The sequence below is a fragment of the Bidens hawaiensis genome, unplaced genomic scaffold (assembly GCF_021521415.1).
Source record: "Bidens hawaiensis isolate Kalapana, Puna unplaced genomic scaffold, B.hawaiensis_p1.1 tig00009567_1, whole genome shotgun sequence".
Classification (NCBI taxonomy): domain Eukaryota; kingdom Viridiplantae; phylum Streptophyta; class Magnoliopsida; order Asterales; family Asteraceae; genus Bidens; species Bidens hawaiensis.
The window spans coordinates 92,690-108,468 of NW_027491714.1; positions in this window are offsets into that span (position 1 = coordinate 92,690).

Below are 15,779 nucleotides of genomic sequence, written 5' to 3' on the forward strand. Positions count from 1 at the left end.
CAAGAAGGAGATCTAGTACTAAGGAAAGCCTTCCAAAACACCACAAATCCGGCTGATGGGAAATTAGCACCCAAAAGGACCTTATCATATCGAGTCTGAAGCAGGAAAGGGGGCATATCACTTGCTCACTATGGAAGGCAATAGGTTACCAAGAGCTTGGAATGCCATTCACCTCAAGAAATATTTTTTCTGATCAGGATCCGTTATCCTGAGAGGATGTATTATCCACAAAAAGGATTGAGGATTCTTAAAGCGGTAACATCTTTCTGATCTATTATTCTATTCGAATTTTTGTTATTTATTTAGGGATAATATATTCTTAACATTTTATCTTTTCAAGTTTTGGATAACCATACAGGATTGTAACAAGTTATTAGGTGTTCAAGAGGTTGGCCACCTCTCCCTTGCATTTAAGGTACTTTACTATTTCCCTCGGCCTTGCCCACGTTTGGATATGACCCCCGTTGGTCATATCCCCTAAGGTTTAAAGGTTTTCACCTTTCTCATGATCGCCAGTTGTGCACGCTATACAACATATAGTTCGGGGCAGCGGGACCAGTACACGCTTAGTGGCTGACAATTTCGTTGTCTCCGGTTATATGGAGGATCCTATGAATTATGGTAGACGTACCATATCCTAAGGTTTAAGGGGTTTTCACCTCTTCTCAATGGCCTCGTCGCCAGATTAATCCTAAGGTTTGAGGGTTTTTCACCTCTTCTCAAGGGCCTTGTAACCAGATTAATCCTAAGGTTTAAGGGGTTTTCACCTCTTCTCAAGGGCCATGTCGCCAGTTTGACATCAGTTGCATGGGCTAGTCCCCAGATTACACGGGCTTGTCCCCAGTTGCACGGGCTTGTCCCCAGAATATTTATCGGGCTTGTCCCCAGTCTAATGGGTTTGACCCCAGTTAATAATATGATCTATTTGCAATGAATTTTCTAAGCTATTATTGAGGATCAAGAAACTAAAGATCCCGGATCCTAAAGCTACTCTTATAAGGAACATTAAGAGTTCAATACTTCTGGTAACTTAGGTCTATCTAGACCTTCTGGTATGATCTTTATTGATTAACTTAAGTTTGATATTTGTTATAATTTTGGATATTCTGATTAGAAAGGCTGGTTTTCTAAAAATAAGTTGTTTAATTACCAAAATTTTTGACTAACTTCAGGATACTTTATCCTAAAGATTTATTTATATAAAACTTATTGATTGATTAAAGATATTCTCTAAAAGATGTTTAAAGATTTTATATCCTAAAAATCTATTACTTAAAGATTATTTCTCAAGCTATCAATATTGTTAAACTTATATGCAAAATATTTTTGAAAATAAATAACAAGCAGATAGTCAAAAGATTTATATTAATTAAGATTAATAAGCCCCGAGGACTTATCCAAAATCTCTTAACCCGGACTTCACCATACGAAAAGATGGACCATCCATCCGGGTTAAGCGGAAGTTACTAATAGTTCATAAAGTGCAGGAAATTAAAAACAGGGGCAACAAAGGATTCATCCCCACAAACAGAGGATCCCTCCACCTTTGTCAGCCCCACATATTGTCTTAAGGATCATAGATCCTTTACCCTAGATAACTATTTTTTATTACAGACCATAGAAATTGTTCATAAAAACACAATCAAAACAAAATAGAATAGGCTTAGGCCTTGTCTTTGATATCCTTCATCGCCCGTTCATAGATTTGTTTCTGCCTCCTGATCCTTCACACCGCTTGTTCCTGCTTCGCCCGCCTCAACCATTCTAGCTCCAGTCTCATCTTCGGCCCCATCCAAGTCGATCAAAGCTTGCCTCCATTCTTTAATCTCCCATGTAGATTTATCGAAAGACGGGTCGTTGGCTTCGGTAAACATTTTGATTCTGGCCTCATGGATTGACTTGGCTGCCCATACTTTCGCTTCTTCAGAAACCCGGTTGATTTCATCCTGCATCTGGACGGCCAGAGCAGCAACATGTGCCTCTATCTCTCTTTTCTCTTTGGTCATCTTCGAGAGAGCCTTCTCCTTAGCAGCAGCAGTTGATCTCAACGCAGCGAGAGTCTTTTCATGCTCAGCAACAGTCTTCTCGTAGTGATGTCGGGCAGAATCTATGGCCTGCGGAAGAAGTTGGAATAAACTTGGCGAGATACTTGGAATAGTAAGAGTTAACAAGGATAAAGAATCCTTACAGTGGACAGCATGTTCAGAATTTGCTTTTCAGCATCAAAGGGATCCTCTGTATCCGAGCTCTTCTTTCTCTTGGTTCCGGACTTTGTTCGAGTTGTGATTGAGCGAGACTCGGATGTAGGAGTTGATTTTGGGGTATTTTTCTTAGTAGGCATGAAATCGATATCCTTGAGGGAAAACTTGGAAGCAGAATTTCCTGATTCCGGAGCACCTACAAACAGCAATTGACAGATAAGTTTTCAATTATTAATATTTTTGTACTGAAAATTATTTTTCTTACTTGACATGATTGATTCTGGATTTGATCTTTGAAAAGCTTCAATAGACTTTGCTTGAAAAGTCCTGATTGCAGGATCCAGTGACAAAAATCTCTTCACTCTATCTTCAACTCCCGGAAGATCGATCAGCAAATCCTAATTTTCAACTACACAAGTAATAAAGGTTATCGGCGAGAGAATAAAATATCTTATCTAAGTTATCTGAGGATCCTAGATCCTACCCTTTGGAATCCACTGTTTGGGAAGATTAGTTCCACCCGGAATGGAATCTCGTCTTACGAAGAAAAACTGGTTTTTCCAGAGGGTACCGTTAAGGGTAACGTTAGAAATGGGATTCTCTTGGTGGGGCTTCGATTTAAAAACAAAACATTTAGAGCCATGGGTAACAAGGTTGTACAAAGACGTCAATTCTGCTAAACCGAACTCGATTCCTTCCTCCACGGTTATCCTTTCGATGGTATGAAGCACACTCCACAACATTGGCATGGCCTGGATATAAAATATTCCCGCCAAATTGAAGAACCTCTGAGTAAAGTTGGGGAAAGGATATTTATAACCAATGAGAAACGATTGTCCTGGAAAGCAGATCCAGTTTTTTGAAATGCTATCGCTATGAGCCACGGGATCGAAGGGTCGGAAAATTGTACCAGTTGGGAAATATGATCGGATTCTATCAATATCCGAATCCGTGAATTTGCAGGTTTCAATAGAGGGTGATTGAAGAAGGTTTTGTGAATAAAGTTCATCAGGATCAGTGTGGTCGAGAAAAGATGAGGAAGAAGACGTAGAAACAATCAACATATTGAATGAAAATTAGTAAAATATAAAAGAGTACCTGAAAGACGCTTAGATGTGTGATTATAAAAGGATTATAATTATCACATAAATAGGCGGCTCGTAATTATGGTTTGTGAATATCAACCGTCTGGCACACGTCTAATCGTGCAGTTTTTGCAGTATTTTCAAAATTCAAAATGACAGATGTGTTCCACTGTCACCCGCCATTTTGGGGGAAATTGTTAGGCCACGATTTTTTACTGAGGATCTTTTATCCTTAAATGTCTTATGGATATTTTAACCTTGAAACATATGACAGGGTACAAAGGATCGACGATCCTCGGTATTATATATTTACTAACGGTTGCATTTAGTATGATGATGTTTTAGACAGGTATCTCGACTTCGAGACGAATTAGCATCGATTATCCTCATGGAGCATTCTATAGCAGGAACATGGATATAGGATCCTAATTCAACATAACTGATTATGGATGAACTTTATAGAAAAATGAAGTTTAAATATCATCAACGGCTGTGTGACTTGTTCTTCTGTTTATCTCGCTGCTGAATAACTATCCGAACGTGGTCAAAGTCATGGAGCGGCTAGTGGAAGACCTCCGGATAGATAGGAAATATTGTTTTTGTTAATTTCTTATTTAACCGAGTAATGATCGACTAGAAAAATCACTTGTATGCACACACACTAGAGAGCAGATTCTGTTATTCTCTCTACTCACTAGTTTGTTTGTAATCTCGATCATATACTCCACAACATTTGTAATCTCTTTTTGACGTTAATAAACTTTGACGGTGATAGTTTTCACCGTCCGGGGGTTTTTTGTGCCGGAGACTAAGATAACCATATACTTGCTGACTAAAGGTTATCCTGTTGATCATTGATTAAGATACTTCGACCAAAGATTATCTTATTAATCCCTGACCGGAGTCATTTTACCAACGATTGCCTCGATAAGTTTTGACCAAAAGTAAGACTATCTTCGTTAAGGGTTTTTTCCCTCGTGATCAAATCATTGTGTTCATTAATATCAGGCTCATACACCAATCATTAGTGTTCGTTAAGGCTTGTTTTTGCTTAATTTTACAAAGATGGATGTTTACTTGTAGGTTATGGTTTTAATGAATAAAAGTGGCAAGTTTGAAGACTCTAGAGGCTCATTTGAGCAACTTTGAATACTACAACTCAAGGCCCGACCCAAGCCCACAAGTTAGAAGCCTTACATGCATAATATATTAATTAAACAAAAGAAAAAAGAACCCTAACAGCCCATCAATCCCGAAATCAGCCCCCAACTAGTAAAAAAATAACCCTAAAAGCTCTCATTTAAGAGGAAAAATTCGTTTTTTGCAATTCTGGAGCCAAGAGAAGAAGAAGGAGGCTAAGGACAGTTGTGGACAGCAGCTATGGGTCATATACATTCATAATCTCAGCCATATAACCCTAAGTAATCATCCATAAACTTTGTCCTTTGTTCAAGAACCCTAACTTGTTAAGTTTAAGCTTTTTGTTGGATTGTTTTGCAAGTAATTTGAAGTTTGACTTGTGTTTGATTGTTCTTGATCATTGAATATTGAGTTATTTGATGTTTATCTTAAATATATGCAGCTGTCCAAAATCAATGTTAGGCTAAACTAGTTAGTTCGACCTAGGTTAGATGATTGTTGTTAGGTTTTAGTAAGTAGTTTGGATTGTTGATGATCATGGCTTAAATTGTTAATGTAAAGTTTGGTTTAACATTGAATTAGGTTGTGTTTAGTGGTTGTGAATTTGTTAATTAAACTTATAAACCTCTTGCTTTAATTAATTGAATGAGTTTTGATTGATTGTTACTTGTTAGAACTCTTTACTTGGTGTTTAGGGTTTGTTTGCGGGGTGATCAACCGTAGGGTTTAAGTGAGTGTTTTAATTGAATATAATCAGCGGGTGAACACCTTCTTAGAGACCGAGAGGTGATAGGAAGTAAACTCGTCTCATAGCTTTTACTTGTTAGGATTAGGATCGCGCAAGAGCGGGTTCGGTTGTTGTCTGGTTTGGGTTTGTGAGCGATTAGTTGACCTAGTTTAAGTTAAACTGAATTGTTCCTCTATCCTTGGTTGCGTAGTATTCGTCTCCATTAGGGTAGTGTGTCGTTGAGACCAAGAGGAGAGTCGGCATTAGAGCACGTTCACAGTTTGTCATCCGGTTTTGTTCTTAAAATCAATTAAGGGTAGCTTAGAGTTTGTTAGTGAGACCGAGAGGTAATCTAGCTTCCTGAGTGAACCTTAGTTGTGTAATCCTTAGGAGCCGGTGTCGTGAGATTCTACAATCCAGTAGCTTATTATACCTTCAATAGGATTCTTATCTAGGTTGACGTTTTTCCCATTGATAAAACTTATTTTCACAGTTTCGTTTAGTCTTCTCAAAATAAGTCTTTTAAGTTAATTAAATTAAGTTAAGTTAAGTATTTAATAATATAAAAATCAATTTAAAATATATTATTCTTAGGTGAGTCTTATTTAGGGTTAAGTATTAGATACGTGTTCACGTGTCCTTGTGTTCGACACTCGGACTTCCTTAGTGCTATGCTATTAGTGATCGGTACACTTGCCGGTTTTGTGTGGCTTCTTTAGGAATTTCGTTTAATAAATTTAAAGCTTAGTTGTGAGAGCATCGTTAGACACACATCATCCCCAGATTACACGGGCTTGTCCCCAGTTGCACGTGCTTGTCCCCAGATTACACGGGCTTGTCCCCAGTTGCACGGTCTTGTCCCCAGTTTATTTTATGGGCTTGTCCCCGGTTTATTGGGTTTAATCCCAGATAATATCATAAATTATTTGCATCAGGTATCATAAATTAGATTCTGAGGATTAACCATTATTATCTTTATATGACCCACAAAACACATTTTTCATTAGGTTTTTAATTTATTTTCTAAATTGCTAACCCCAGCGAACTTATCATTAAGCGAACTTAACAATATGCGAACTTAACAATAAGCGAACTTAACATCAAGTGAAGTTAAGTTTGGCGAAGTTAACCTTGAGTGAACTTATGCCAGGCGAAGTTATCAGTTAGCCGAACTTAGCCTTAGGCGAAGTTATCAATTTAGGCGAACTTAGCCTTAGGCGAAGTTATCAATTTAGGCGAACTTAGCCTTAGGCGAAGTTATCAATTTTGGCGAACTTATCAGTTTGCAGGAGAAGTTATCAGTTTGCAGGCGAAGTTGCCCAGTTCGCAGGCGAAGTTGCCCAGTTCAGCTACGGGTTTGGTTTTTATCAAGCATTTTGGTGATTTTAATACCCTTGTTATGGTTCGACATCACCCACGAACGTTCCCTAACCATTTCGTTCGTATATATATCCCGTATATACTATAAAGCTTGGATCTTTAAGCTTAAGGACATTCAAAAGGCTAAACGTTCAATAAAACGTAAACTTTAAAGGTCAAGAACATACCTTTTATACGATCGGTGTGGTCGCGGTTTGCTTGGTTATCTCGTATATAGAAGATCTAATAATGGTTGGCTCGATTTTTGTCTTGGACGTCTCTCTCTCTCTCTCTCTCTCTCGGCTGAAATATGGTGTGTGTGTGTGTGTGTGTGTGTTTGGAGTGTGTTAGAGAATAAGATGGAAATGATAGTTAGGGTTTTAGGATGGGTTAAGGGGATATTTATATCCCTTAAAGCCCATGGACCTAAGGCCCATTACCCTTAATCCATCTTAATTAATCCAAGTCCATGGTCCGTTCTATACTCGATGTTAATTAATAAATAACGCGAAATCACTAAACGTAACTTTCTTTATTTAACATTATAATATTTTAGGATGTTACAGGATTCTTATCTAGGTAGACGTTTTTCCCATTGATAAAACTTATTTTCACAGTTTTGTTTAGTCTTCTCAAAATAAGTCTTTTAAGTTAATTAAATTAAGTTAGGTTAAGTATTTAATAATATAAAAATCAATTTAAAATTTATTATTCTTAGGTGAGTCTTATTTAGGGTTAAGTATTAGATACGTGTTCACGTGTCTTTGTGTTCGACACTCGGACTTCCTTAGTGCTATGCTATTAGTGATCGGTACACTTGCCGGTTTTGTGTGGCTTCTTTAGGAATTTCGTTTAATAAATTTAAAGCTTAGTTGTGAGAGCATCGTTAGACACACATCAAGTTTTTGGCGCCGTTGCCGGGAACACGGTTTGAGGTGTATTGAGAACGACCCGAGTTAGGATTTGCCTATTGTATTTTCGTATATTTAGATTTGATTAGTTATTTTAATTAGTTTAATTTTAGTTTAATTTTATTTTAAGTATTTTATTCTATTTTTATCTGGTGCCCGTAATCCTTTTTCTTTTGAGTGTTCTTTAAAGGAAATATGTTCGGACGAAATGTTGGAATGCCATGGTGCAAAGTGTGTGGCGTAGATCACTGGGTAAATGATGCTTATGAGCGAAGGAGGATAGAAACCGAGGCACAAAAGGCTAACTTCGAATCACTTTGGGTGGAACCTCCATACCGTTTCGCATATGATCTGATGGGGAACTTCTTAGGGTATAGAGATTCATTGGGAAATATATTAGAGCCCACCCCGGAATTGGAGGCAATAATGGACGATGTACTGCATGCTATTGTGAATGACTCGGCATATGTTCCACCTCCGAGTCAAACGCTTATCGAACCCCTAAGTGAGATTGAGGATTCAAGACTAGGGGAAGAGATAGAGGAGGAGAATTTGTACTCATGTGATGAAGAAGGTGAGAATCCACCCGGCCATGAAACAAATCCACTTGATGCATCACACATGTCTTGTGAGAATGATATGATTGAGGATTTAGAAGGAGAACACCAAAAGTCTGAACTGATTAAAGAGGCGAATGTGGTTGTCTTGGATATTGGGGGTTGTCATGAAGAGCTTGTGGAGGGTACCTCTATGGAAGTAGATGATGTGTAATTTGACCCGGTTGGTGACATTGAAGGAATAGAAAGATTAATTCTCAGAGAGACACCACAGAAGAGGGAACGTGTATACTTGGATCAAACGAACTTGAAGGTGAGGATTAGACATACGAAACAACATAAAAAGTTGACACACAGCAAAGATGACATCCTCCTTCATTACACGACTCGTATAAAGTTTTGTCCGGGTAAGTATAAGTCTTGGTGGTCCGACCCGTTTCAGTTTTTCAATATCTCTTTAAATTTTTCTGGTGAGTTTTTCCAACTAATAGTAAACGAATAAAACGAAACGGGTCGAGTGGGGAAACGGATAAAGGAGAAACCACCTGATTGAAATTGAGATTTGGGGTCAGGCTAAGGACCCGTTAAACTAAGCGCTCTCTGGAGGCAGCCCGAGATTTAGAGTTTTGTTTCTTTTATTTTTGTTAATTAAATATTTAAAAAATCATAAAAATCAAAATAAAAAAAATAAAAAAAATTAAAAAAATACAAAAACACAAAAATATGTTTATTTTTTATGTTTTTGTTTTCTGTTTTGTAAGCCGCTACATGCGAGCGAGTTTGAGTTTTTACAGGTATTATTATGCGCATGGTAGCTCTGATGGCGTTTTGGAACTGGTTCACCCGAGGTTGCGGCCGCGAATGAAATGCTATACGGTCGTTCGTTCGAGTCATACACAACTGATGAAGAATCTACATCTAAACCAGGGGAGTAACCCGTTCTCTATTTTAATTTCTGTTCTATCAAGTTTTAATTTTATGCTTTATGTTTTATTTTTATTTTATTTCTTTTCCTTGTTCTCATCGAGGACGATTTCGTTCTAAGTGTGGGGATTGGAATTTATTTTACTTAGTTGTAGAAAAAAAAAATTTTAAAAAATAAAAAGTTTTCACTTGTTTTTCATTTTCATACGTTGTTTATGTTAAAAAAAATGTCCCTTGTTTTTAGTTTCTTTTGCATTAAAGTGGGAGATGATAATATTTGTCGAAAATCGGTTTTTCAAACTACTAATAATATGAGATAACTAAAAGAAAACGCACTTAACTTGAGATGTGTCGGTAGGCTCAACCTTGAAAATGAAAGGGCAAATTTGATAAAACGGTTAATCGGAAATCTTTTGTGGGTAAAGCGTTTTGTCCGTGGAAAATAAGCAATGAAAGGTCGGGCCATAATCAAGCCTCAAATTTTGGTATGAAAAAGTGGAAATATCATGAGTTTTAAAAACATTTGAATACGTTATCATATGATGCTTGGGTAGGTTTAACGTTAGAGTATGCCGTGTAGCCTGTGATATAAATCTTAAACTGCTAGTTTAGTGTTTTACACCTCATTGGCGTATGGTTTTATAACCTTAAATCCTGTACTGATGGGATGCTTTGGGTCCAGAGACCATGGGTCTGTATGCAATCTATTCATTTGGGTATTCACAATTCCTAAGTGGGGTTGTGGATATTTAAAATAAAGCCAAAGACCAAACCCTTATAAGTCTATAAACATGATCACAAAAAAGTACAAAAGTACAAATACACTACAGACTTGATCATCCACGTTGTTAGCCATGTGGGGTCCCCTTGCTCGCGTCTCATTACCATTAAGAAACGGACCACAAGGGACACGCTACATGTAAGCCCTACAGATGAAATTTTGCATACTCACCTATGGTGATGGATTTGGGGTATTGCTTGATAACGGGGGTATGTCATGTTGTGGGGAACACTAGCTATTAATTAATTGAACCTTAATCGTATCTAATGGCTGCTTGGTAGACTTCGATGCTTAATCTTAGGTGGATAAACAATACCCTTGATAGTCTTAACTATTCATAAAAAATTAGAGTAATAAAAGTTTCAAATCTGCTAACTTTGAGGTTTAAGTCAAGTTGGGGTGGTCTGGTCCGGTAAAAGCTGAAAATAAGCGGATCTTAATTGTGTAAACCACTGAGTAATGTTATTGTCGGATCTTATTTGTCCCGGTAAAGATTAAGGCATTGGTTTAAGTGGAAACAATATCGGTGATCGCGGTTTTTGCGTTCTTCTAAGCATTAATAATTAACCTAAATGTTTTTAAGACTGTATTTTCCGATTCTGATCCAACTGCATTAGACTTTTTCAGGGACGAAAAAGACTTAAGTGTGGGGATGTTTGATGTGTTGTAAAACACACTTAATTTCCTTATCATTTTATCATGATTTAATTGCTTTTTAGTTTAATTATTAAGAGGTTTAGCTTGTTTTTGCTTAATTTTACAAAGATGGATGTTTACTTGTAGGTTATGAGTTTTAATGAATAAAAGTGGCAAGTTTGAAGACTCTAGGGGCTTATTTGAGAAACTTTGAAGACTACAACTCAAGGCCCGACCCAAGCCCACAAGTTAGAAGCCTTACATGCATAATATATTAATTAAACAAAAGAAAAAAGAACCCTAACAGCCCATCAATCCTGAAATCAGCCCCCAACTAGTAAAAAAATAACCCTAAAAGCTCCCATTCAAGAGGAAATATTCGTTTTTTGCAATTCTTGAGCCAAGTGAAGAAGAAGGATGCTAAGGACAATTGTGGACAGCAGCTACGGGTCATATACATTCATAATCTCAGCCATATAACCCTAAGTAATCATCCATAAACTTTGTCCTTTGTTCAAGAACCCGAACTTGTTAAGTTTAAGCTTTTTGTTGGATTGTTTTGCAAGTAATTTGAAGTTTGACTTGTGTTTGATTGTTCTTGATCATTGAATGAGTTTTATTATGTTTTGGTTGAGTTATTTGATGTTTATCTTAACTGTATGCTGCTGTCCAAAATCAATGTTAGGCTAAACTAGTTAGTTCTACCTAGGTTAGATGATTGTTGTTAGGTTTTAGTAAGTAGTTTGGATTGTTGATGATCATGGCTTAAATTTTTAATGTAAAGTTTGGTTTAACATTGAATTAAGTTGTGTTTAGTGGTTGTGAATTTGTTAATTACACTTATAAACCTCTTGATTTAATTAATTGAATGAGTTTTGATTGATTGTTGCTTGTTAGAACTCTTTACTTGGTGTTTAGGGTTTGTTTGCGGGGTGATCAACCGTAGGGTTTAAGTGAGTGTTTTAATTGAATATAATCAGCGGGTGAACACCTTCTTAGAGACCGAGAGGTGATAGGAAGTAAACTCGTCTCATAGCTTTTACTTGTTAGGATTAGGATCGCGCGAGAGCGGGTTCAGTTCTTGTCGGGTTTGGGTTTGTGAGCGATTAGTTGACCTAGTTTAAGTTAAACTGAATTGTTCCTCTATCCTTGGTTGCGTAGTATTCGTCTCCATTAGGGTAGTGTGTCGGTGAGACCAAGAGGAGAGTCGGCATTAGAGCACTTTAACAGTTTGTCATCCGGTTTTGTTCTTAAAATCAATTAAGGGTAGCTTAGAGTTTGTTAGTGAGACCGAGAGGTAATCTAGCTTCCTGAGTGAACCTTAGTTGTGTAATCCATAGGAGCCGGTGTCGTGAGATTCTACAATCCAGTAACTTATTATACCTTCAATAGGATTTGTAAGGCCCCGTTACCGGTAGCCCTACTTTCGTGTTGGATTTACTCATAAACACAGTTCTAAATATCAGAGTTAATTAAAACTTTACACGGAATATAAAACTTTCATAAAATATTACATAATTCATAACTTGTCTCAAAACATCCTTTGTCTTTCAACATTAAAGCATTAAAATTAAAACATCATATGTCTTCAGATGCCAGACTCTTATTCTTCTGCCATGTGTCCCCACTCAAGCCAGCTGTCTCATCCTACTCACCTGCATGCATACTAAAAGTCAGCTACGCTGAGTGAGTTCTAGTTAATCATACATTATACAATACACGATAACTTATATTCTTTCATTCATACTTTCATACTTTCTTACTTTCATACTTTCTTACTTTCACATCTTACGTTATAAAGAGCATTACGCCCTACATTCCTCGAGTATTATTAGGGCTCGGTACCCTCCTTCCTCGAGTATTATTAGGGCTCGGTACCCTCCTTCCTCGAGTATTATTAGGACTCGGTACCCTCTTTCCTCGAGTATTATTAGGGCTCGGTACCCTCTTTCCTCGAATATTAGTAGGGTTCGGTTCCCTAGTTCTCGAATATTAGTAGGGTTCGATTCCCTCTTCCTTACCATACAACCATACATCATACCTCGAGTATTATTAGGGCTCGGTACCCTTTTCGTAACCATACAACCATACAACCATCATTTCCTTCTTTTATTAACTTTATCACGTTCATACATATAAGCATACATATCATACTTACCATATACATAGCGTTACAACCTGACAGTACGTGCAATATCCGAAGATCGTTCACGTACTAACAAGCAATCATTCATACATTTCACATCATTCATATAAGGCATACACTTATCACTTAGGATAAGTGTATTAACAAACATATAGAGTATGCACACAGCCCCGAAAACATAACACAGAAGTGGGGCTAGAAACTCACCTGAATCCTGTTACGCTCTCCGTTAATAGTTATTCCCTTCTTGAGCTGTGCACGGCTAACTGTATAATATTTACACGTATCAATTAACTACTACTACTCATGTTGTATTTTTATCTTTATATGACCCACAACGACCGGGGGTCAGGGGGCAGCGCCCCTGGCAGCGGGGTCTAGGGGCGGCAGCCCCTAGCAGGGTCCAAGGGGCAGAGCCCCTGGCTGGGGTCAACCATTATTATCTTTATATGACCCACAAAACACATATTTCATTAGGTTTTTAATTTATTTTCTAAATTGCTAACCCCAGCGAACTTATCATTAAGCGAACTTAACAATAAGCGAACTTAACATCAAGCGAAGTTAAGTTTGGCGAAGTTAACCTTGAGCGAACTTATGCCAGGCGAAGTTATCAGTTAGGCGAACTTAGCCTTAGGCGAAGTTATCAATTTAGGCGAACTTAGCCTTAGGCGAAGTTATCAATTTAGGCGAACTTAGCCTTAGGCGAAGTTATCAATTTAGGCGAACTTATCAGTTTGCAGGCGAAGTTATCAGTTTGCAGGCGAAGTTGCCCAGTTCACAGGCGAAGTTGCCCAGTTCAGCTACGGGTTTGGTTTTTATCAAGCATTTTGGTGATTTTAATACCCTTGTTATGGTTCGACATCACCCACTAACGTTCCCTAACCATTTCGTTCGTATATATATCCCGTATATACTATAAAGCTTGGATCTTTAAGCTTAAGGACATTCAAAAGGCTAAACGTTCAATAAAACGTAAACTTTAAAGGTCAAGAACATACCTTTTATACGATCGGTGTGGTCGCGGTTTGCTTGGTTATCTCGTATATAGAAGATCTAATAATGGTTGGCTCGATTTTGGTCTTGGACGTCTCTCTCTCTCTCTCTCTCGGCCGAAATATGGTGTGTGTGTGTGTTTGGAGTGTGTTAGAGAATAAGATGGAAATGATAGTTAGGGTTTTAGGATGGGTTAAGGGGATATTTATATCCCTTAAAGCCCATGGACCTAAGGCCCATTACCCTTAATCCATCTTAATTAATCCAAGTCCATGGTCCGTTCTATACTCGATGTTAATTAATAAATAACGCGAAATCACTAAACGTAACTTTCTTTATTTAACATTATAATATTTTAGGATGTTACAGGATTCTTATCTAGGTAGACGTTTTTCCCATTGATAAAACTTATTTTCACAGTTTCGTTTAGTCTTCTCAAAATAAGTCTTTTAAGTTAATTAAATTAAGTTAAGTTAAGTATTTAATAATATAAAAATCAATTTAAAATATATTATTCTTAGGTGAGTCTTATTTAGGGTTAAGTATTAGATACGTGTTCACGTGTCCTTGTGTTCGACACTCGGACTTCCTTAGTGCTATGCTATTAGTGATCGGTACACTTGCCGGTTTTGTGTGGCTTCTTTAGGAATTTCGTTTAATAAATTTAAAGCTTAGTTGTGAGAGCATCGTTAGACACACATCATCCCCAGATTACACGGGCTTGTCCCCAGTTGCACGTGCTTGTCCCCAGATTACACGGGCTTGTCCCCAGTTGCACGGTCTTATCCCCAGTTTATTTTATGGGCTTGTCCCCGGTTTATTGGGTTTAATCCCAGATAATATCATAAATTATTTGCATCAGGTATCATAAATTAGATTCTGAGGATCACCAAAGGATCAATACTTATGGATTCAGAATCCTTTAATTCAGTTTTATAAAGATTGCAAAAGTATCAATACTTATGGTAACTTAGGTCTAACCAGACCTTACGGTATGATTTCTGTTTATCGTTTTACACTTATTTGATTTCAGTTTATATCTACATAGATATAAGGATTCATTATTCTCAATCTATTTTTATAAGGATTTAAGATCCTGGTTTATTTTTGCAAGGATATTTTATCCTAAAAACTTTTTACTAAAGAAAATTATTTCTTAAAACTTTCAATGAGACTTAAGCTATATCAAACAAACTTTCAAAATAACAAGTAACAAGGGAATAGTCAAAAGTTTTATTAAACATAAGTCACCTGGACTTATCCAAAATCCTTAATCCAGATTTCACCATACGAAAGATGGACCATCCACCCAAGTTAAACAGGTGTTACTAGTTGTTCATGATTTGCAGGGAAAAGGATATACAGCCGGAAGGGAAGTTCTCAATGAAACTCCATTGATATGTGACAATTATATCCAGCTTGTCAAATCTTATATGTTTTTGCAGAAAGTTTGAATTCAAAATGACAGCTGTGATCTTATCACAACCGCCATTTTGGGGGCAATTGTTAGTGCACGGAAATTTGACACTGTGGATATGTTATCCTGGCATATGTTTTGGATCAGTTATCTTTAGCGTGTGTTCCAAATCCCGTCAGGATCAAGGATCCACAGTACTTATTATTTATTAACGGTTGTTCTCATGTGTAGTCTTATATTTAGCAGGTATAACGATTAGAAGACTCAGGCTATCCACTAACTTGCAGTCAAGAAGATACTGACGTGTCTGGATCAATTATCCTTCCGAAGAGTTCCAGAGCTACGTCAGGATCCTGTATCCTCGGTATTTGGTGCTATTAACGGTTGTTTTTATATGAGGGATTATATTTATCAAGTGCAATGGCTCCAAGACTTATTCTACCGGATATCTCGCTATTGGACTTGTCAAACACGTGGTCAAAGCGGTTGTTACGTTATATTGAAGGCAAGGACGGATTTTTAGGGATTATCAATTAATAGTTTTAATTATTAATAACTCCAATGAATTCTTACCTTGTATATATAATGGAGATTGTGGTCAGTTAGAACACATGTATTATCACACACACTAGAGCAGAACTTATAATTCTCTCTACACACTAGCATTTCGTTGTAATATCGATCACAATCTCCAAACACTTGTAACCACCTTTTATTATCAATATAATCGACGGTGATAGTTTTCACCGTCCGAGGGTTTTTTGTGCCGGAGATCACGATAATTACATACTCATCGACCAAAAGTTACCTTGTTGATCATTGACTAAAGTACTTCGACCAAAGATTATCCTATTAATCCTTGACCGGAGTTATTTTACCAACGATTACCTCGATAAGTT